Source organism: Silene latifolia, chromosome X (assembly GCF_048544455.1).
Source record: "Silene latifolia isolate original U9 population chromosome X, ASM4854445v1, whole genome shotgun sequence".
Taxonomy (NCBI): Eukaryota; Viridiplantae; Streptophyta; class Magnoliopsida; order Caryophyllales; family Caryophyllaceae; genus Silene; species Silene latifolia.
Genome location: NC_133537.1, coordinates 309,592,589 through 309,616,291, shown reverse-complemented (window position 1 = coordinate 309,616,291; position 23,703 = coordinate 309,592,589). Strand labels below are relative to the sequence as shown.

General features: G+C 37.8%; 1 non-coding gene across 1 annotated transcript; it reads right to left on the bottom strand.

Moving 5' to 3' along the window:
* Positions 1–12,447: 12,447 nt before the first annotated feature.
* On the bottom strand, positions 12,448–12,554 carry LOC141625355 (small nucleolar RNA R71). Its single transcript, XR_012535141.1, has one exon. It is a non-coding gene; the product is annotated as a small nucleolar RNA R71 (small nucleolar RNA).
* Positions 12,555–23,703: the final 11,149 nt, after the last annotated feature.

The following is a 23,703-nucleotide window of genomic DNA, read 5'->3' as shown; positions in this document are numbered from 1 at the left end:
AGAAGAGAATGAATGAGGAGAATGAAACAAGCTGAGAAGTATGCTAAATAATAGGAGGAAGAAGGGGCAAAATCGTCATAAAATTAATGACACAACGGAAAAAAAATTGAATTTTGACGGAAATATGGCCTGAAACGGATTTTGGGTGCAAAAAATAACCTGAGCAATTAATTTAGGCGTAAATTAAAAAAAACGGAAAATTCACGTGGTACCTTCGAACTTTGCCATTTTGCACGTGCTACCCAACTTTTTAAGTTTGTATACATAATACCCTCCATGTTTAATTTTCATGCACAACATACTATTTTTGTCGCTATAAAAAAAAACTCAATTGGAGATAACTCTTAGACCGGAATTCAGAATAGGCCAATTTTTTTTCTAAAATGATTATCTCGTCGTAATCTACGATTTTGAGATAAAAAAAATTGTCGACTGACATTTTACAGGGTTTTTTTTAATGAAATCTCAAATCAACCATATCTTCGATCTTAAATTTCCAAATGACAATTTTAGTTTTATCAATTTATAAATCTCGAAAAGATAATCTGTTGAACCATATAGAGTATATGTTTATGTTTTGATGATGTCAAGAGTACTTTATATTATATATACTCGTTGCGCGTAATTGTTCGTTTAGTCTCTTCAGATTAGACTTATTATTTGCAAAGCTTAAAGGATTGTGATGAAAGTATACAAGAACTTATTGTGATCAAGCCCTCAATTACGGATCAAGATAATGGAAGAATTATTCAAGCATTCGTGAGAAGATGAAGCTCAATTGAAGATTGATCAAGCTCGAATAACGAAGTAGCCTACACTCGAAGATCTCCTAAGAAGATTAGAATAGCGTAAGTGATTATCTCGTAATGGTAACATAAGAATGGATTTCTTATGTTAGTAAAGTTATAGCTTCACAGCTATAACACTACTTATGAAAGAGCTCAATGTTATAGCTCTTCTACTATAACATTGAAATGCTAAGCTTATATAACGCACGACTTAAGAAGTTTTCAAACTGTTTTTGAAAAATATTTTTGTCTCTTTTAAATGTTTTAGCAAATAGTATTTATTTAATGAGGAATCCCATATTCATATTGAGTGTGATTTTATTTTAATCTTATAATTAGTAATTATGTTGGGTCAACTTATGAGTTGAGTCATATTGCTAATTAGGGTTTCTAATATAGCATACTCTTAAACCCTAAATCTAACCTAATATCAAGCTAGGGTTTTCACGAAAAACAAGGCATTGAGCCGTGTTAGTTTCGTCTAAGCCAAGAATAAAAGTTGTTATTGTTAAGATTTTATTCTCTAGAATTATCTTAACATATCTTTTATATTTAACTTGATATGGTTATATTGATAAGAATATTTTTGTTATGGAAAATTTTATCATATCTTAAGATTTAAGGAAAAGATAATAGGAGAATAATTGATAAAATTATCTTTTGAATATTCTCTATTATCTCCTAAGATTTTAAGGAAAGAAATAACAAAGATATGATTTGTTTACATATCTGTTGTTTCTGTAACGCCCCCTCATACCAAGGTACCTTACCAGGACTACCCAAGCATGAAAGGCTGTTACCATCTCGGTTGCCCGAGGTTAGTATATACCAAAAGCGTCCGTCCTAAACACATTTATTAGAAGTACTGTAAAGTATTAATGTTTACAACCATCCAAATCCAAACCAAAACCAGTAAAGTGAATACAACTGAGGACAACTACAAAATCATCGCTAAGACTCGTGACTGTGACACTACAACTGGTGATGACGACTTCCCCATGACCGCCCAAGCTCACCAAATGCAATACCTGTCAAGTCTGCTCACCATCCCCGAATGGATCACCGCAGGTTTTACAAAACAACAACAACGGGGTCAGTACCATTCAATCAATGTAAGACAACAAACAATGTAACCGACTGATCATCCTCCATAGTAACCGACTACACACCAAAGTGTGTAGCCCTACCAGATTACCCATCGCAACAGGTAATCCACTCCGCCAGTGGGTGACCGCAGCCCATCCCCACCAAGTCCAGCTCATCAACGAGCGACTAACAATCCCTGTCCCTTAATGTGCACATCCCCTCCCGTGACGGGTTCCACGGAGGGCGAACTAGGGTGTGAAGCCACTCCCGCAAGTGACTCCACCACAATCACACAACACCACAGCATCACAGCTGTCACAACACCACAACCGTCACAACACAACCACATCACCACCGTCATCACAACACCCATACTCCGATGATCAACAGATAACAACAATTACAACACAAGCACAGTCTTAAATCAATTAACAGTAACTGAGTAGGGAAACCCTACCTTTTTGCAATCCGCTACGCTGCAATCAATCATACAAATGCACAACTAGTAACACATCATCACCTACAACAACGATAATCAACAATCAACGACATATGATGACCAAAACCCTAAACCCCCAAATTAACCAAATTAGGGTTTGATAACTTATAAGAATGACAATAGATGAACAAGTATAAGACACTTACTACGGCGATTGACACGGGATGAGATGCTAGAACCCACAATCGACAACCTTTGACTTGGAATTGATGAAGATGATTAGAGGGTAATGAACGTAGTTTATGTTTTTGGGGAGAAATGATTTTAGAAACTGATGAACGATGATATATATCCTCTAATCATTTTAACCAAAATCGCGGAAATAATACCCGTCAGGCCGGATACTCGGTCGAATAAAGTGTATACTCGGCCGAGTATCCTCTACTCGGTCGAGTATTCACCATACTCGGCCGAGTATTCCTCGGCAGAACCCAAACAAACTACCCTCTTGACACTACTCGGCCGAGTAGGCTCTACTCGGTCGAGTACTTAGCTTATAAAAATCCGTAGTGTTACAATCTTCCCCCCTTAAAAAGAACTTTGTCCCCGAAGTTCGAACCCAACCTATAAAACATGGACACCTAACACTAACTCACAAACTACTCTTCATTCCACAACATGGCTCACGATATCGTCTCAACTATAGCATAGGCTCCCAATACTGACTCCATAACATTACCGAATTAATAACCATAATATAAGTGTTGCCAACTCTGTCTCACTACTATAAAGCTCACTAGCACCTCAATACCAAGACAATCTACAAAACAAGATCAACCATCGAAACGGAATGTTACATTCTACCACCCTTAAAAGGAACTTCGTCCTCGAAGTTTACTTACACTCATAACATCCTCATCCAATCACAACACTATTGAAATATTCTCCCATTCCTAAACATCGAACTACTACAAGCACGGTCATGACCTTTAATAAAATCAATCAAAACAAATATCCGTCCTTTATGCTACACCAACCCTCTACTTCCAATTATACTACCATATGCACAACCATCAAAATCTCTTTTATCGCATCCTACTCCTCTTAAGATAAATGTTACGTCCTCGTAACTCACTAATACTAAATCCTAGCTATATCGTCTCATTATCCTCATCACCACCGCATGTCAAAGATAACCACCTATAATCTAAACACTCGTCATGTATATATCCAAGGCTCTCTTACTTAAACATTTCTCATACCTCAACTCATTCGGCACACCACCTGACCTATACCATAAAACTCGTAGCAAAATCACCATACTAACTCTCCATTATTACTGCAAAACAACATACCTCTTTATGTAAAGCACCTATCTCCCAAAAGCATAACTCACGATCCACACTCGTTACGTACACTCACACTAGATCCTCAAGTTCTTTCCTTCATTACCGCAAAACTCATACATAACTTAACATGACACTAATTCCCCAACACCCTACACTCACTATCTCCACAAAGGATTATGAACCACCTGCATCTTTCAGGTCATTATCACACATGTTTTACGAATCACTTGCCATTACCATGTCTACTAAAGCCTTATCTAGAACAAGATCAAAATTACTGTAACAACCTCTCACCACCGTGTCCCATCAACAGATTACCATGACAACAACGAAAACTTATACAACTCTATTTCATATCATACTCTACCCTCATTCCCAAACTTAACCTGGTAAAGAAAACATCAATAAACAAGACAACTGTCTATCTACACAAATCAAACTCAGGGAGCAACATCAAACAAAACAACAATCTATGTATAACTGGTATGTACTGTCGAAACTCGAATCATAATCATCCCGCCTACTCCACCACAACCGGTGACGGCATCGCAACACCGCCACCATCAGCCGCACCGCAGTGCGAAAATGCCCGCATCACAACATGAAGTACCATGCACGGATCACCACTCAAGGCACAACAACCACATCGATCAACATCACAATCACATATAATTCCCATAAACACTGACTCAGTATGACATTTCGAACAAGAAAACTCATTCAAAACCGTTTTACTAGATTATAACACAACATATTATACGGAATGAACTGGCAAGAATCTCATGAACATCATCCTTACCATTCCACGGAATAAACATGTATCATTAATACACATACAATTTTAACTATCCATGCCAGATCAATCAAATTATTACCTTTTGAACCTCATTTCATTAGTATACCGTACCCAACATAAATTACAAAACATTCATATAACAACTTTATAATTATCACACCATACCACTTCTTGTGAGGTCAGAACCTCACACAAACATTTACACATATCATAGACCCGTAATCACATCCAACTAGTCAATCCTGATCACGTAAGTTATCCCCCGATAAAGGTTACCTATCGCTTGAGTTTAACTTGTATGCCCCTCATAACACATTCTCCCATTCGCATACCCATCACCCCCTGCCAAATGTAACCATACCATTAATACTCAACTACTAACAACTGCCTCATATAACCACATCTTATGCTCTCTCACAACCATACATATCAACCTGGTCTCTACAAAATCAACCTCTTTAGAATTGCTACTTTTCTAATATACCATTACCCTTAACCACTAGTCACAAACGATAACACTACCATTGTCCGGACATCAACCTCTTACACTCATCTCTAAACCTCACGATTTCTTTCCTAACTTTGGTTAATATCCCTAATAACGAACATCAAATCCATCAACAAAATTACCTTAACGTTCTTCCCAATAGTATTCTTAATTGTATTATTACCCGACTCACCACCAAGATTTCATATCGTGCAAATTCTCTACCCGACTTTTACTTTACTTAATTCCTCGAAACTCCTGACTAATCATGTTGTTCTAAAACTCCTATATAACCATTAACTCAAATCCTCATGATAGTATCATACATCTCGACGATTCCTTACTTTATATCACATAACTCCGGTGAACATTTTTCTTAGTTTTACTCCCCTCATTCTTTTCTTTTTACACTCGACAAAAGCAATTAACCACTCAACTCCTTATTACCTCTTACCTAACTCTTTAATGCTCCGGTTACCTTCTCATTGCTCCAAAACTCACATCTCATTATTTTATATCGATATCATCTAACTCTTTCTTACCATAAATATTCTCTTATTATGCTATCACTCACCCTTGTCACCAATCCATCCATAGAATCAACGTTTATTTGTTCAAACAATTGCATCTCCCTTTTTACATCTCTAGAAATCAAAATTCATTTTATACCATTAATTGCCCAAGGAAATCACATGCTAGTTTCACCTCTAGATAACACCAATTCCCAAATTCGACCACTATCTACCCATCGCGACATAACTCGATCTCACTATACACCATTTGTTTTCATCCCTCTATAACGGCCTTTTCCCACATATATCCTTAACCAACACAATCCTAACCGTCTCCCTCCATAAATCCTTACACATACCACTATATCACTATTCATATCCCTCATCTCAATCTTTTCTTTCTCACGTTTCTTTACACCCACATCACCCTTGCTCATATATACTTACTTTTATATTACTCAACACACGACTATATCACTCATCATATCTCACAAAACATGCTCTTTGCCTCAATTAGCTCACATTCTTCCTTTTTTTTTTTTCCCACTATCTCTCACATGTCTTCCTTACCCAACACATGTCCCTCATAAGCCGTCATTCTCCATGTCATAACTTCCGGTAACTTACGTATCAAGACCGTCTCACATATAAAAGAATGTGTTAAGACTCAAAACATACATGTGTATATACCCTACGACTCAAAACTATGTAAAAACATAGCCACCGACTCACAACAAAAGTAAGAACATAGCCACCGACTTAAAACAAAAGTAAGAACATAGCCATCGACTCAAAGTGGCCGCCCAATGAGGTACTCGGTCGAGTACATAACATACTAGGTCGAGTACAAGGTACTCGGTCGAGTTTTCGACTCCAGAAGCAAACTCAATTGTCGCAGAAGGATTACTCGGTCGAGTATTGGGAATACTCGGCCGAGTAGACCTTACTCGGTCGAGTATGAGACTACTCGGCCGAGTTCACGACTCCAGGCACGCTAAACAAGTATTATCACGGAGAGATTACTCGGCCGAATATGGAATACTCGGTCGAGTATAAAAGATACTCGGCCGAGTAGGGACTACTCGGTCGAGTATCAGCCAGATTCTCAAGACCGTCCAGTTTTCGTAAAACAGTCATATCTCACTCGTTACTTGGTCATTTTGAGCGTGTGACCTATCGTTAGAATCGTAAGAGGACAAGTTATCACCTCAACTTGGAATCACAGCAATATCATTTCCAGAACTCGACTTATGACAGTTTTAAGACAACCCTTCCAAAATCGGTTTGTATACAAATCAAAATTTCTTAACAAAACAACTTAAACATGCATAAAACAAACAATAACGATCCAATAATTCTAAAAACCAGTACATGGGTGAACTTTTATCATATCCACATGGAAATTAAACACGACATTCATATGCATAGACGCATGACCTTAATCACATGTTACTACCACAACCAAACATTAACATCATCATGATTATGTACGCATGTTCCACTACCCTTTTGAAAGCCACATAATAAACACTTAACATGCCAACATATTTCATACCAAATCCGTTTCAACAAGTTTCACCATGTCTTACACATGTTTCCACACATCTCACTTCCTTTCACATGATTCAACCATTCAAGTTCCATATACCACACACACGCATCAAAAAGACGCACAACAAATTCCCCCTGGTGACCGGCTTGAGATTGTGAGGGCCATAGTGCGACTTCGGGACGTCTCCCAAGTCTTTGCGGTAGCTCCAAACAACTCTCCCCGGGTTCATTTTATTTAGACTCCCTAAGTTCATTGGGTTCATTTGTTTCAGGTGCCGGAATCGTCGGCTCTGATACCACTTTGTAACGCCCCCTCATACCAAGGTACCTTACCAGGACTACCCAAGCATGAAAGGCTGTTACCATCTCGGTTGCCCGAGGTTAGTATATACCAAAAGCGTCCGTCCTAAACACATTTATTAGAAGTACTGCAAAGTATTAATGTTTACAACCATCCAAATCCAAACCAAAACCAGTAAAGTGAATACAACTGAGGACAACTACAAAATCATCGCTAAGACTCGTGACTGTGACACTACAACTGGTGATGACGACTTCCCCATGACCGCCCAAGCTCACCAAATGCAATACCTGTCAAGTCTGCTCACCATCCCCGAATGGATCACCGCAGTTTTACAAAACAACAACAACGGGGTCAGTACCATTCAATCAATGTAAGACAACAAACAATGTAACCGACTGATCATCCTCCATAGTAACCGACTACACACCAAAGTGTGTAGCCCTACCAGATTACCCATCGCAACAGGTAATCCACTCCGCCAGTGGGTGACCGCACCCATCCCCACCAAGTCCAGCTCATCAACGAGCGACTAACAATCCCCGTCCCTTAATGTGCACATCCCCTCCCGTGACGGGTTCCACGGAGGGCGAACTAGGGTGTGAAGCCACTCCCGCAAGTGACTCCACCACAATCACACAACACCACAAAGATCACAAATGTCACAACACCACAACCGTCACAACACAACCACATCACCACCGTCATCACAACACCCATACTCCGATGATCAACAGATAACAACAATTACAACACAAGCACGGTCTTAAATCAATTAACAGTAACTGAGTAGGGAAACCCTACCTTTTTGCAATCCGCTACGCTGCAATCAATCATACAAATGCACAACTAGTAACACATCATCACCTACAACAACGATAATCAACAATCAACGACATATGATGACCAAAACCCTAAACCCCCAAATTAACCAAATTAGGGTTTGATAACTTATAAGAATGACAATAGATGAACAAGTATAAGACACTTACTACGGCGATTGACACGGGATGAGATGCTAGAACCCACAATCGAAAACCTTTGACTTGGAATTGATGAAGATGATTAGAGGGTAATGAACGTAGTTTATGTTTTTGGGGAGAAATGATTTTAGAAACTGATGAACGATGATATATATCCTCTAATCATTTTAACCAAAATCGCGGAAATAATACCCGTCAGGCCGGATACTCGGTCGAGTAAAGTGTATACTCGGCCGAGTATCCTCTACTCGGTCGAGTATTCACCATACTCGGCCGAGTATTCCTCGGCAGAACCCAAACAAACTACCCTCTTGACACTACTCGGCCGAGTAGGCTCTACTCGGTCGAGTACTTAGCTTATAAAAATCCGTAGTGTTACAGTTTCGGCCTCTAGGGTTTCGTGGAAACCGTGTGCCTTGCTTTCTCCTTTGCTATAAATACTCTACTCTTTGCTACATTTGAAAGTAAGACCTTTGAGCATAATTTGAATTTATTTTGAAAGCAAAAAACCGTGTTTCATAAGCAAAAACTGTTTTGTTATTTTGAAAGGTCGTGCGTCTTATTCACTTGTGCATTCATTCTTTTGTTATCGTTATAAGATAATAGTGCTTAATTGATTTCTTACTCGTTCATTAACGTGAACTTTTAGAAGAATCATTAGTGCTTTCTTATTAGTGTAAGTTAGTCATTCGAGTATTTAGCGATACTCATTTGAGTTACAACTAGGGTTAGTTGTACGAGTTGGGTTAGTAAATTTGTAATCCGTAGAAAGGTACTAAATTTATTAAACGAGAATAGTGGACGTAGGTTTCGATTTGTGAAACTGAACCACTTCAAAAATCCGTGTGTCTCTCTTTCTCTTTCGTTTATTTGCATTGTTTTAATTCGTTAATTAATTGATTAGTTAAAGTTTAATCAATAAACTTTAAATAATTAATTATACACGTGCAATCGAAAAAGTAAGTTAAAGTTTTTAATCCTCAATTCACCCCCCCCCCCCCCCCCTTGAGTATTTTGGATCGATAGACTCTTCATAATCAATCTGGAAAAAAAAATTAGTCAATTCCGATTTCTGATCTATGATTTATGTTCATAAAAATTTTAAGAACGATAAAAAAGGCATGTTGTGCTTGAAAATCAAATCTCAAGGATATCATGTGCACAAACTTAAAAAGTTGGATGCCACGTACAAAATGACAAAGTTCGAGGGTACCACGTGAATTTTCCGGAAAAAAAAAAAAATTGGTGTGAGAGTAATTGTAAAAAAGTGGATTAAGTGGGGGTGTAATTGATAATTTACTCTTATTTTTTTTATAAATTAGGTATGATTCTTTATTTTAACGTGAATGATATTAAGTGTGATTTTAGATTAACCATATTAATTCTCAAATTATTTTGAGTCAATTTGATTTATGTTTAATCAAGTAATTCCTGGTTGTGGTTCGGGTCGAGTCAATTACGGGTCACATTTAGAGGTTGAAGTTCCAATGAATTTGAGGACTTGAACCTCTTGCCTCTTTAGTCTTTAGTGAATTTTCATATAATAGGGTCGTACTTTTTCACATACGCATTTTACAACTTTAACATTGTCACTTTTTTCATTCCATCACCCAATAAATTTTTCTCTCCCTCCTTCATCACTGTTCACCACCCACACCACCTCCATCCACTTTCGTTCACCACCCACACCACCTCCATTCACCACCTGTTGCTCCAGTCAAACCATTTTTCGACTGACGCACCTCCGTGCACCACCCACAGCGCCTCCGACAACCATGCTCGTTCCACCAATTCCCCTCTACCGCACTCCCCTCCTCAAACTCCCCTTCCCTCTTCTTCGGACCACCAACTGACGAGCACCACCCTATCAACAGACCACCTGACCAACACCACTCCCAAACGCACACTCACTCCAGTTGTCCCAAGTCGCACCAACCAAACGCGTCACCCACTTTAGGCGTCCCCAGTCGCACCACCCTCACACACCACCGTCCTCAGTCACACCATCCTCACGCACCACCATCCTCAGTCGCACCACCCTCTAGCGCCCCACTACAATAACCCAAAAAAAAAAGAATAATTGATGAAGAACAAAACTAATTTCACTAATTTCACTAATTAAAACCTTAATAATTCCAACAACACATATTAATAATTGCTAAACAATAAACTTACGTCACTAATTGGAAAATTATAATCGATTGTTCAAGTTTTTAAAGTAATTGGGCTCAATTTTAGGGAAAAATGTATGTGCAAGTGTGAATGATGTATCACTTTTATAACTCCTTTCATGTTGTTTTGATACCGTTTTCTGTGCCTATTATATCATTTATATGCCTTTATTAGTGAAATTTCGATAATAGTGCTTATGAGGTGAATCAAGTAAAGATGAGCATTGCGGATACGGCATAGCGGAATACACGGGGCATGGCACGAGAAACGAGGAGACTTGAAGATAAGAAAAAAAGTTAAAGACGAAATCAAGCTGAAGACCTGGTTCCTCGATCGAGTAATGGAGGGCTCGATCGAGCAACTGGTCCTCGATCGAGTATGTTGAGGCTCGATCGAGGATCCTCTCTGATGAGTTTATTTCCGTATTTTCCTAAAATATGTCTTGTTTGTAATATATATTCTAAACTCGTAGGGTTTATGTTTTTACGCTTTTATTACTTTTTCGTATGGCTGAAATACTCTAAGCTTTCATACTTTGGATCTTTAATCTTTCCTCATTAATCATTAAGGTATTAATCGTTATTCATAATTTATTGTTCAAGTTTATGCTTTTAATTCATTATTATTGTTTTATGTCTTCAATCATGTTTTCATACATTTTTTATTGTTGAGATTCAATTCACTATGAGTTGCTAAATCATTCATCTAGGATGAAGGGGATCTAGGTTGATTAGAAAAGGGGATTATCAATTGATTGTTAGTAATATCGTTTAAACTATCATTTGATTATTGTTCTTCTTGTAATTATATGATTTAAGGCCTGAGTCTATAATTAGTGTAGCGAATTAATGCTTTCACCGACAGGGTTAGAATTAATATAGGCTGCGATAATCAGACATATTGTGTTTAATATTAGCGATTGTATGTTAGACTTAATCTAAAGGACATAATAGAATTAATCAATCTTGTGACCTTAGATAGTTTGATTGACCTAACAATTGATTGAGATACACCTCATATAATTGACCTAGTGAACCGAAATCCTAGACTCTTTAATATTATTGTTAATCATCTTTTAATTCACTTGCTATTAGTTGTTAGACAATAAACAAACAAAACCCCCAATAAATTGTTACTTTAAGACACTTTAAATATTAATGAACTGAATATTACCGCCTCCTTGTGGATTCGATACCTTTCTTGCCACTAGCTATTTTGTTAGTACTGAGGTAGGATTACTTTGATTTAGGTGATACGACTTTAGCCTTATCAAATTTGGCGCCTTTGCCGGGGAGGCAACAATTTTCTTGTTTGTTTTTGTTTATTTTGTCTTTTTGTCTCAGGGAACCCAGTTCCTTGAGACCGTTCTCACACTTTTCTTGTTAGTTTCGTGTATGCGCAGGTCAACTAGGTCCGAAATTCTTCCAATAGATCCCAAGTCAGAGAAGACTTTTCGCTACAGACGAAAGTTTCAGAAAGAAGTGGGTCAAGTAGAAGTCTTGAGTATACTTGACGTCCAGACGGAGCATTGTACTACTTCAGAAAATCAGTTCTTTGAAGAGGACACTACTTCTGATCTTGATATTCCAGTTCCTAAGATTACCATCATGCCTACTTTAGCAAGTCATTCCGAACCGCTAATTTGACTTCCATCCCGAAAAGATTCAAGCTCCCTACCACAGATGATGGATCTTTTGAAATTCGTCCATCTTACATCAATTTGGTGGAACGAAACTAATTTGGAGAGTTAGATAATGAAGACTCTGCTAAACATATAGAGAAATTCGTCACTTATTGTTGTTCCTCCCTTTAACTGCTGGGGTAACACAAGAACATGTGAAGCAGGTGCTCTTTCCTTTTTCTCTAAAAGATGGTGCTGTGAAGTGGCTGCGAGATTTGGATATGGAGGATCAAGGAGTTACTGACTGGAATACTCTAGCTCTTGCTTTCTACAAGAGGTACTTTCCACCACAGAAGACTAATGCATTGAGAAATCAGATTACCAGCTTCAAACAAACAGCTACTGAAGATTTGAATGAAGCATGGGTTCGCTTTAAAAGATTAGTGCGTTCGGTTCCCCATCATGGTTTTGAAAAGTGGTTTCTTTGCAACCTATTTTATAATGGATTGTATGATGATCATCGTGCTTTGCTAGATTCTTCAGCTAATGGGAGGTTTCAGGACAACACTACTTCTGATGGCGCGTGGAAGTTGATTGATCAAATTTCTACCCATACTGCTAAGTATGGAATTCCTAGGGTAAGTACACGTGGGAATGGTAGAGATAGCGGTATTGCGGCGCAGTTAGAGGCTCTTTCTGCCCAAATCGTTGAGATTAAGACTACCCAATCTTTGGGTAATAAGGAGGTAGTCCATGCTATGAGTCAACAGGAGGAGTCTTGTGCTAGATGTGGTTTAGATGGTCATAATGCAGCTGAGTGTTTGAGCACATTGGAGCAGGTTAATGCCTATCAGTCTTTCAGGCAAGGTACACCTTTATCTAATTTTTCAATGAAAGAACGAAGGAGCATCCTTTCCTTCAATGGTCTAGTCAGAATGTGCAAAATCCACAGCCGCAGCAACCACAGAAAAATTTATATACTATTCCTCAAAACCGTGGTAATCAACCACAAGGAGGATACCAAAGGCAAAATCAAGGAGGTCAGCAGTTTAATAATCAATATTAACAACCTCCTCAACAAACTTCTCAACAAGCTCCAAATAATGAGATGGCAGAGTTGAGAAATCTCTTGCAACAAATTTTGTCAATGCAACAAAAGCAGACGGCTCAAACTTCTGAGCTGATTGCCCATAATAAGATGTTGGATACCCAAGTAGCTCAGATGGCGGTTCATAATTCTTCAAAATAGCCCGGAAATCTTCCTCCCCAAGGTAAGCAAGCTCATGAGCAAGCTAATGTCATTCAATTGAAGAGCGGTACCACATATCAAAATCCGAAATTGCCAATTAATGAAGAAGAATTGCCCACTAATGAAGATGAGATACCCTATATGCATCCTAAGGGATTGGGTAATTTGGAGCTAAGTGACGATGAAAAATAAGTTGACGAAACTGAAACACGAGATGAGAATAAAAGCGAGAAAAGCAAAAAAGACGGATCTGCCAAGGTTCCTCGATCGAGTAGCATCAGGCTCGATCGAGGAACTTTAGTGCTCGATCGAGTGACATCAAGGCTCGATCGAGGCACCTCACTGGCCGATGAAGGTGTTTCAAAAATGGATTCTAAAGCAAAGGAAGCCGAGCCGATTACTATTGTACTACCTTTTCTGCATCGTCAACAAAAGTCTAAGCTGGACAAGCAGTTTGGAAGGTTTATGGAGGTAGTGAAGAAATTGCAGGTAAGTGTTCCTTTTACTGAGTTGATCACTCAAGTGCCGGCTTATGCGAAGTTTATGAAAGAAATATTGACAAGGAAGAGGTCCTTTGATGAAGTGGAGACCGTTGCCTTTACTCAAAAGTGCAGCGCCGTGTTGCAAGCTAATTCACCACCTAAGCTTAAGGATCCAGGGAGTTTTTCTATTCCTTGTCATATCGGTCATCTTGCTATTAGTAAAGCTCTTTGTGATTTAGAAGCTAGCGTTAGTGTCATGCCTTATTCCTTTTGTAAGAAATTAAATATGGGTCAAATGACTGTTACTAATATGACTTTGCAGATGGTTGATCGATCTATTAAGCACCCATTGGGTGTCTTGGAGGATGTTCCCGTTTGAGTTGGGAAATTCTTCATTCTCGTTGATTTTGTTGTCTTAGATATGGCAGGAAGACAACCAAATTCCTATCATCTTGGGTAGACCATTCCTTCACACAGCCGGGGCGGTTATAGATGTTAGGAGAGGGAGACTGACTTTAGCTGTGGGGGGTGATACTTTTGTTTTCAACTTAGAAAAATCTTTGAAACATCCCATGATAGAAGAAACTTGTCATAGTATTGATATAGTTGATTTTACTATTAATGAGTGTCTTGCTATGTGTTTAAACAGGGATCCTCTGGAGATTGCCCTTGTTTCTGATTCAGCTGCTGAGACGGGTTCATGGAGTCAAGAAGTTGATGAGATTGAGAAGTTGCTAACTGGAGAGGAATGCCCACAGCAAAAGGTATACAACTTAGGTAGCCCATCTAAGGTTACCGAGGTAAAGAAACTTGAACTTAAACCCCTTCTCTCTCATCTTAAGTATGAGTTTTTGGATGACTGTAAAATGAACCCAGTAATTGTCAATGCTAGCCTAACTGAAGGCCAACTTTCTGCCTTGTTGACTGTTTTGAAAACTCATAAAAAGGTCATTGGGTATAGCGTTGATGATTTACAAGGTATTAGTCCTGACTTTTATATGTATCGTATTCACTTGGAAGAAGGCCACAAGCCTAGTGCACAGGGTCAGAGACGACTAAATCCTCCAATGCAGGAGATGGTAAGGAAAGAGGTACAAAAATTATTTGATGCTGGCATTATTTTCTCTATATCTGATTCTAAGTGGGTCAGTCCTGTCCAAGTTGTACCTAAGAAGGGAGGTACTACAGTAGTAGAGAATGATAAGAATGAATTAATTGCTACTAGACTTGTTACAGGTTGGAGGATGTGTATTGATTATAGAAAGTTGAACACAGCTACTAAGAAAGACCACTTCCCACTTCCTTATATTGATCAGATGTTAGAGAGACTAGCATGTCATAGTTATTTCTGATACCTAGATGACTACTCCGGTTTCTTTCAGATACCCATTCATCCTGACGATCAGGAAAAGACTACTTTCACATGTCCATATGGTGTATTTGCTTATAGGAGGATGCCTTTTGGTTTATGTAATGCCCCAGCTACTTTTCAGCGTTGTATGATGGCCATATTTTCTGATTACATAGAGTCTATTATGGAAGTCTTTATGGATGATTTCAGTGTTTATGGTACTGACTTTGATGTTTGTTTGAGAAACTTGACTAAGGTTCTGCAGCGCTGTGAGGAGAGCCATCTTATGCTCAACTGGGAGAAGTGCCACTTCATGGTTACTGAAGGGGTGGTACTTGGTCATTTGGTAAAAGGTAAAGGTATCCAAGTGGATAAAGCTAAGGTTGAGGTAATTGAGCAACTCCCGTACCCGGTTAATGTTAAGAGTGTACGTAGTTTTCTTGGTCATGCAGGGTTCTATCATCGCTTTATTAAGGATTTTTCAAAAATTGCTCAACCTCTAACCCAACTGCTTCATAAAGATACACCTTTTGTGTTTACTGATGAGTTTGTTAAGTCTTTTGACAGGATTAAACAAGCTCTTATCTCAGCTCCTATAATCCGATCTCCGGATTGGAGCCTACCTTTTGAGATTATGTGTGATGTTAGTGACTATGCAGTTGGAGCTGTTTTGGGGCAAAGAAAAGATAAGGTGTTGCATGCTATTTACTATGCAAGTAAGACTCTTGATGATGCGCAGATCAACTATGCTACTACGAAGAAGGAGCTTCTTGCAGTTGTCTATGCTTTAGACAAATTTAGAGCTTATCTTGTTAGTTATAAAGTTATTGTTCATACTGACTATTCGGCACTAAAGTATCTTTTAACTAAACAAGAAGCTAAACCACGACTTATTAGATGGATTTTATTATTGCAAGAATTTGATTTAGAAATTTGATTTACTGGAAGGTGAGGGATCACTTTTACATGTTATTGCCTAACCCTCAATTGCCAGCTATCTCACCTCTAGAAGAGAATGAGTCTGAGGAGAGACCTGCACCCATTACCTATTTAATTCCGGATGAGCTCTTGGTCACTCTACCTGGTTCTAGCACTACAGCTACCACTGGAGGGCGCCGTAGACAGCGTCGTAGACCTCCTACCCACTTACCTGGTTCTTACCAGCCTCAGCCTTCTGCTTCTTCTGTTGCCTCTACTTCCCACTATGGTTACCATTTCGATCCAGCTGTTGAGAAGGAAGTGAGGGTTCACGAGGGGAATAACACCGCCTTGACACAGAGGCGGTTATGGGAGCGGATGGATGCTATCACTCTTTCTGGAGAAGGTCAGTATACAGGTACCACTCCGAGCTTTTACATTACACCTGGTGATGACAGTCGTGTTTTTCATCTTTATAGTGTTACTCCTGCGCAGTATGGGCAGTTTAGTAGGGATTATGGTGCTCTGGGTCGACCATTCTACACTCATATTCGGCCTCACCAGCCTACCAGTGTGTTTCCTGAGGATGTTGGTGTCCCTCTTTCTCAGAGAGGGCCATTTGGCCAGTTTGCAGCTTCTTCTTCTGCTGCAGTAGTTGTTCCTAGAGGTGGTCGTGCTAGAGGCCGTGATCGATGAGGTAACCGTGCTAGAGGTCGTGGTGGCCGTGCTCCTGATCCTGAGTTGGATGTTATGTTCGCGGAGATTGATGGGTTTGATTAGGCCATCCATGGTGGCAATGATGATGATGATGGCAGAGCGCAGTAGTGACAGCTGGTCACTACATCCCTCACTTTCCAGCTGGTTTGGGGGAGCTTTTGCTACACAGCTGGTACTGTCTTTCCTTGTATTTATTTTATTGTATTTCTTGTTTCCCTCTTTCCTTTGTTAGTAGTGTCTTTTAGGTTGCTGGATTTTTGTGTGATTGTTATGTTGTAGGCGTCACAATGAGGACACTGTGACATTTAGGTATGAGGAGAGTATTTATTTATGTTGTGTGATTTACTTTCCGTTGTGTGTTTTATTTATGTTGTGTGTTTAAAATCAAAAAAATCCATAAAAATTAAAACATTTATAAAATACAAAAACATGTTTTTATTTATTTTAGGTCGAGTCTTGGTGAATTGTTTAGCAATGATGATAATTTGCTTTGTCTTTGCATTTGAATCCCACTTAAGTTATCCATGTACATTTCTTAGCTTTTTGCGCATTCATATCTTATTTCATGAGGAAAGGCGGTTCTTACCGTTCAAATAAGCCATACATTACCTTGTTTTGTTAGCCCGTTTGAACCTTGTAGCCATTTCATATCCTATTTCATAACTATAATCTAGAATTTGCCTACCTTTTCGGGATAGTCGCAGTTGCTTGAGTCTCATGTTATTTTAGCTACTTTGGTTAGGATTGGGACTTTTATGTCATGTGGGTTGTAGCTTTAATTTTGTTAGCAATTGTGTTGATCTCCTATGTTGGAAAAAGAAGAGAATTATGAAGCAAAGAAAAAAAAAACGAAAATTCCGAAAAAAAGAGAAGAGAAAAAAAAAAAAGGAATTGCCTCATTCAGTTTTGTTAGGAGATCATAAGTGGTATTTACTATAGTCTAATGCATTTTTGGAGAGTCCTTCATATTCTCTCATATGTTGTCAAAGTTGAGATGATTTCTCTAGTTGGGATGATTATATTTTTTTTTATTAGAATTGGTTATTGGTTTAGCGTTGCGACTACCGTCTTAGCCTCACATATCCATACGTGTTTCGGCACAAACCACTTCTATACCCTTGCCCATTTGCCACCCTATTGTCTTTATTGTGAATGCGTACTAGTTGGAGAAATTTCTATCACATTAGATTGCATGCATGTTTCATAAGTTGAGTGAGTGTCTTAATTCTTTTTATCTTACATATATCTCACCCCTTATGAGTGCATGAGTGAACCCGCGAGAATCCAACTAATTTGTCTAACAAGATTGAAAAGTATTTGGCTGAGTCTCGGTATCATGTCACATCTTGAGTTGAGCTGCGTTATTCTATTATCCGTGCCTTTGAATTTGTTTTATTGGCACAATTTTTGGTCATTACTTTGTTATAGATATGGATAGCTTGGGATTTGTATGTGCTTTGACATTTGCTCTGAGTTTTCATTCACCATTTGTATCTTTGTCTTTTGTATGGTGTGATTGCTTTGCTTAGGGACAAGCAAAGGTTTGGTTTGGGGGAGTTTGATGTATCACTTTTATATACACTTTTATAACTCCTTTCATGTTGTTTTGATACCATTTCTGTGCCTATTATATCATTTATATGCCTTTATTAGTGAAATGTCGATATTGCCGCTACTTTATGTTTTGATGCAGAAATGACGCATTAAGAGGTGAATCAAGTAAAGATGAGCATTGCGGATATGGCATAGCGGAATACACGGGCCATGGCACGAGAAACGAGGAGACTTGTGTTAGGTTAATTTACCTCTTATTAGACTCCTCTAATAGTGAACCAATTAACTTCTTAATTATTTGTTCTTTAGATCTAGTGCATGCATAACAAAATAAGAGATTTATGAGGAAAAACAATGTCCCTTACATTGTATATAGGTTCGAAATATTGGGCACAAATAAGGTCACCTTCCTTATTTGTTCTTGAGCTTAATATATTGGATGATCCTCCAACAATCCCAAAGTAGAGATTCTCCTCTTGATTGCACCCAAGATTTAACCCTTATCACTACTAAATAATATGTGCTAGATATTTGTTTAGTAGTCTACCTTAAAATTGATTACTAATACTCATATATTACACTAATAATATTAGTAATCTTTATGAACAATTTAGATTGAATCTTCTCATATTTTTAGAGAAAGATTAAAGAGTAGAGAGAATAATGCATAAGGCTTTTGCATGTAATGTGTAAGAATAATGATAAGAGAACAATATTCTCTTAATAAGAGGAGGGAGCACGGTTGGAGCATGCATCAAATGCCAAGGATTGCATCTCCCTTTATGCTTTTTCTCTTCACAAGATAGTAGGTTGTGTAAGATGTGTAAGAGTAGGTATAAGGCTAGTTGTAGGTAGGCATCATCATGCTATTTTATCAAATAAAATAAAACAATCATAACCCACTAATACTCCCTCCATTTCGGTCCATCGAATAAAATAGACTACCATTTTATTTTGTCAATTTGTCACTTGTCACACAATATGTCACATGTAGTATGTTACATGTTATTAATTAATTTAATGCATATTTATCATATAAATATCATTTTATAAATTAATTAAATTACATACAACAAATTGATAAGTGATACTTGATCACATAAATAAAATGGGTCATTTAATTATAATTCACAACATCTTGTAATTATAAATAACCATTCATTCTTATCTCTATTGTTTCTCAAACAATAAACAATTTCAGTAATAAAGCATTTTTATTACTAAAATAAATCTTATTTAATCTCATTACAATAAGATATCAATTTTCTCTCTCACAATTGAATTGTTCAATTTTAAGGAATTGATTAACTTGTATCGTCATACAATTAATCAACTTTACTCATAAGGGCATCATCCTTTAGGTGTGACCTTAAGGGATCAATTGACCACCACCGTCCCACGACAGTAACGTCAAACTCTAGCAAGCCAATCGTTACCGATTAATGTTGATCAGTTGACTATATAATGAATCATCCCTTACGTATTCTTAATATGAGATTTAATTGTGATATTAAATCATGTGATCGCACTATTGTTGAGGACACGTATTTCAACAACTTGAAGATAAGAAGAAAAGTTAAAGACGAAATCAAGCTGAAGACCTGCTTCCTCGATCGAGCAATGGAGGGCTCGATCGAGCAACCGGTCCTCGATCGAGTATGTTGAGGCTCGATCGAGGATCCTCTCTGATGAGTTTATTTCCGTATTTTCCTAAAACACGTCTTGTTTGTAATATATATTCTAAATTCGTAGGGTTTATGTTTTTACGCTTTTATTACTTTTTCGTACGGCTGAAATACTCTAAGCTTTCATACTTTGGATCTTTAATCTTTCCTCATTAATCATTAAGGTATTAATCGTTCTTCATAATTTATTGTTCAAGTTTATGCTTTTAATTCATTATATTGTTTTATGTCTTCAATCATGTTTTCATACATCTTTATTGTTGAGATTCAATTCACTATGAGTAGCTAAATCATTCATCTAGGATGAAGGGAATCTAGGTTGATTAGAAAAGGGGATTATTAATTGATTGTTAGTAATATCGTTTAAACTATCGTTTGATTATTGTTCTTCTTCTAATTATATGATTTAAGGCCTAAGTCTATAATTAGTGTAGCGAATTAATGCTTTCACTGACAGGGTTAGAATTAATATAGACTGCGATAATCAGATAGATTGTGTTTAATATTAGTGATTGCATGTTAGACTTAATCTAAAGGACATAATAGAATTAATCAATCTTGTGACCTTAGATAGTTTGATTGACCTAACAATTGATTGAGATACACCTCATATAATTGACCTAGTGAACCGGAATCATAGACTCTTTAATATTATTGTTAATCATCTTTTAATTCACTTGCTATTAGTTGTTAGACAATAAACAAACAAAACCCCCAATAAATTGTTACTTTAAGACACTTTAAATATTAATGAACTGAATATTACCGCCTCCTTGTGGATTCAATACCTTTCTTGCCACTAGTTATTTTGTTAGTACTGAGATAAGATTACTTTGATTTAGGTGATACGACTTTAGCCTTATCAGTTAATGAAAAAATATACGTGAAAGGGTAAAGTCCGTATGTGAAAAAGTAATTCCGATAATGTACATGGTAAAGCATTTCCCTCAAACCACTTTTATCAGTTGTATTTTCAAATTTCAAAGCAATAATGATAATGATTTTAATAAAATAAAACATATTATAGTAATCAAGTCGGACAGCTCTCCCTCACTTGTTTCAAGTCACCAAGTAATCCTTTATAACCTAAAGAAGAGCACAAAGAAGATAAGAAAGAAGATAAGGTTAGGATTGATCTTTCTCCAGACTGGTGTCTTTCTGGTCATTAATGGAAGCAATCGTCCTTACCGTCGTAACACGAGGTTTCACTTCTCAACGAGTGAAAGATTTATCCCCGGGAGGGCATAAATTCACGAGGAATATGTACTAACCCACGAGAATTAGAACCCACCTGCCTAAAAAGCCCCTCCAGTAAAAAAAGGTAAAAAATCATAATAAAATAGTATAGCGGTAGGAGTTATGTCATTACTTTTCTCTCTCCTCAACCATATTGCACCCCCGTCTCCCACTCTCCCTCATTGAGTTCATTTTCAGCTCCTTCGTTCACTCTTAAAATAAAATAAAAATGCAGTAATTTAATAATAAATTAATAATAATTTCGGAAATCAATCTCTGATTTCAATGACATTGTTAATGCCAACCTTGGCCACCGCTCTAACTATAACAACCCGACCCACCACGGTCGTAACACAACCCCAATAAGATGGGATATGTACTTTTGGGCCCATTACTTGTCCTCACTTAAGCCCAAAAGCACAAGGCCTTGTTACTAAGTGGTGGGTGGAATCCCTTATAAACATATCACAACCTCCTCAATTCCCCGATGTGGGACAACCTTACTCTCAATAACTGGGGTGTTACAATCTCCCTCACTTAAAGAACACAACGTCCTCGTTCCCGACCACGGGTTCATCACACGGTCGCAGGGTCGCTCTGATACCATTTGTAACAACCTGACCCACCACGGTCGTAACACAACCCCAATAAGATGGGATATGTACTTTTGGGCCCATTACTTGTCCTCACTTAAGCCCAAAAGCACAAGGTCTTGTTACTAAGTGGTGGGTGAAATCCCTTATAAACATATCACAACCTCCTCAATTCCCCGATGTGGGACAACCTTACTCTCAATAACTGGGGTGTTACACTAACGACCACCAGAAGGTAGACGATCGTGAAAATATGAAAAATTTGTAATACCCAAATTTTATCTCTACTGTTCCCGCCGCTATTTGGCGTAAAAGATGATGTTCATCTTTTTCACTGGCAAGTGCGGCAATGATTAAATAGAACCGAGCTTCATCACACTCAACGAACCTTGATGTCGAATCAACTGATTGTACTTCAATCACAACATCGCCATATTATCACATGATGAAGACGTTCTGATATCAAAGAACCTTGATGGAGACAACGATGGTTCTACTCATGGATACGGTAGTTGTGTCTTACTTTATATCTTTATCCCTTGCTATCAAATCTCATTTTATAATCAGTCAAACCACATAAGGCCATGTCTTCAAATGGAGTGCTTCAACGCTGGCAAAGACATCGTCACGTCGACACATGCATTGCTTTGTTGAAAAATAAAGAGCAAACTTGGTTTATATTTCTATGGTCTTTGAGTGCTTTGTTGAAGAATACGAAAGAGTAAAAATGGCTTCGGTTTCCAGGCTTTTGACTTTTCATGAATTGTATTTTATCATGGTCTTTTAGCTTTTGCGGATGCTTTTTAGGCAGATGGGCTGTAATTCCCGTGGGTCAGTACATATGCCCCGTGAATTTATGCCCTCCCTAGCTTAATAAAATTTTATTTTTTATATTTATGGAAGCATTTGAGAAGGAAAAAAGGATTACGCATCTGATTTATTACCTTAGACCCTTTTAAGGGGTGTTTGTTTCAATTCATAAAGGTATGAGGTATGAGTTTGGAATGGGTCAAACCCATACTAGGTGTTTGTTTGGCAAAAATAGGGGTTTCATAGCCCATATCTCAAACCCATGAGGTATGAGTTTCTCATACCCAATGGGGGGAGGTGGGTATGAGATTGATACCCATGGGTATCAAATAATAAAACCAAAAACCATGAAAAAAACTTATATGGAAGATTTTAAATGAATTTTTTTTACATTTATTTGATCAAATCTTCATTTTCATGATTTTTCAATATCAAAATTAATTATTTTTAATGTTGTATTTTAGATTTTTTTAACTTTGATGAAGTTCAACCCCGTTCCACCCAAAATTGAAACAAACACAGGATATGAGGAATAAAGTTCCAAACTCATACCACCCAGGTATGATTCCTGATTCCAAACTCATACCCACGCACGAACCAAACACGCCCTTAGTTATTGAGCATACATGCATTTTTTCTGAACACACTTGAATTTACAAGTATATATGTTTTTTTTTGGTAAAATGTGAGCTTTTATTAATCAAACAATAATACATCATTTTGTGTTCACCATATTAAAAGCCAAAAACAAATGATCAATCCTAAGATCAATCTACATGAATACTAAGGCTACTTAACCATTCTTTATCAACCTGCTGGACAAGAAGAATTAGCTTTTGCCTAATCCTACCCTGCAACAGTTTTTGAACCTCGAGCACAAGTAATTCTGGCCTTCGAATCTTCATATCTACCCTGCATTTGTTTCTTTCAGTCCACAACACATACTAGCAGGAGAGCCTTGCCACTCTCCAAACTTTCCTTCTCACCTTAGTGTAGCTTCCATAAATAGCATCTAATCTCATC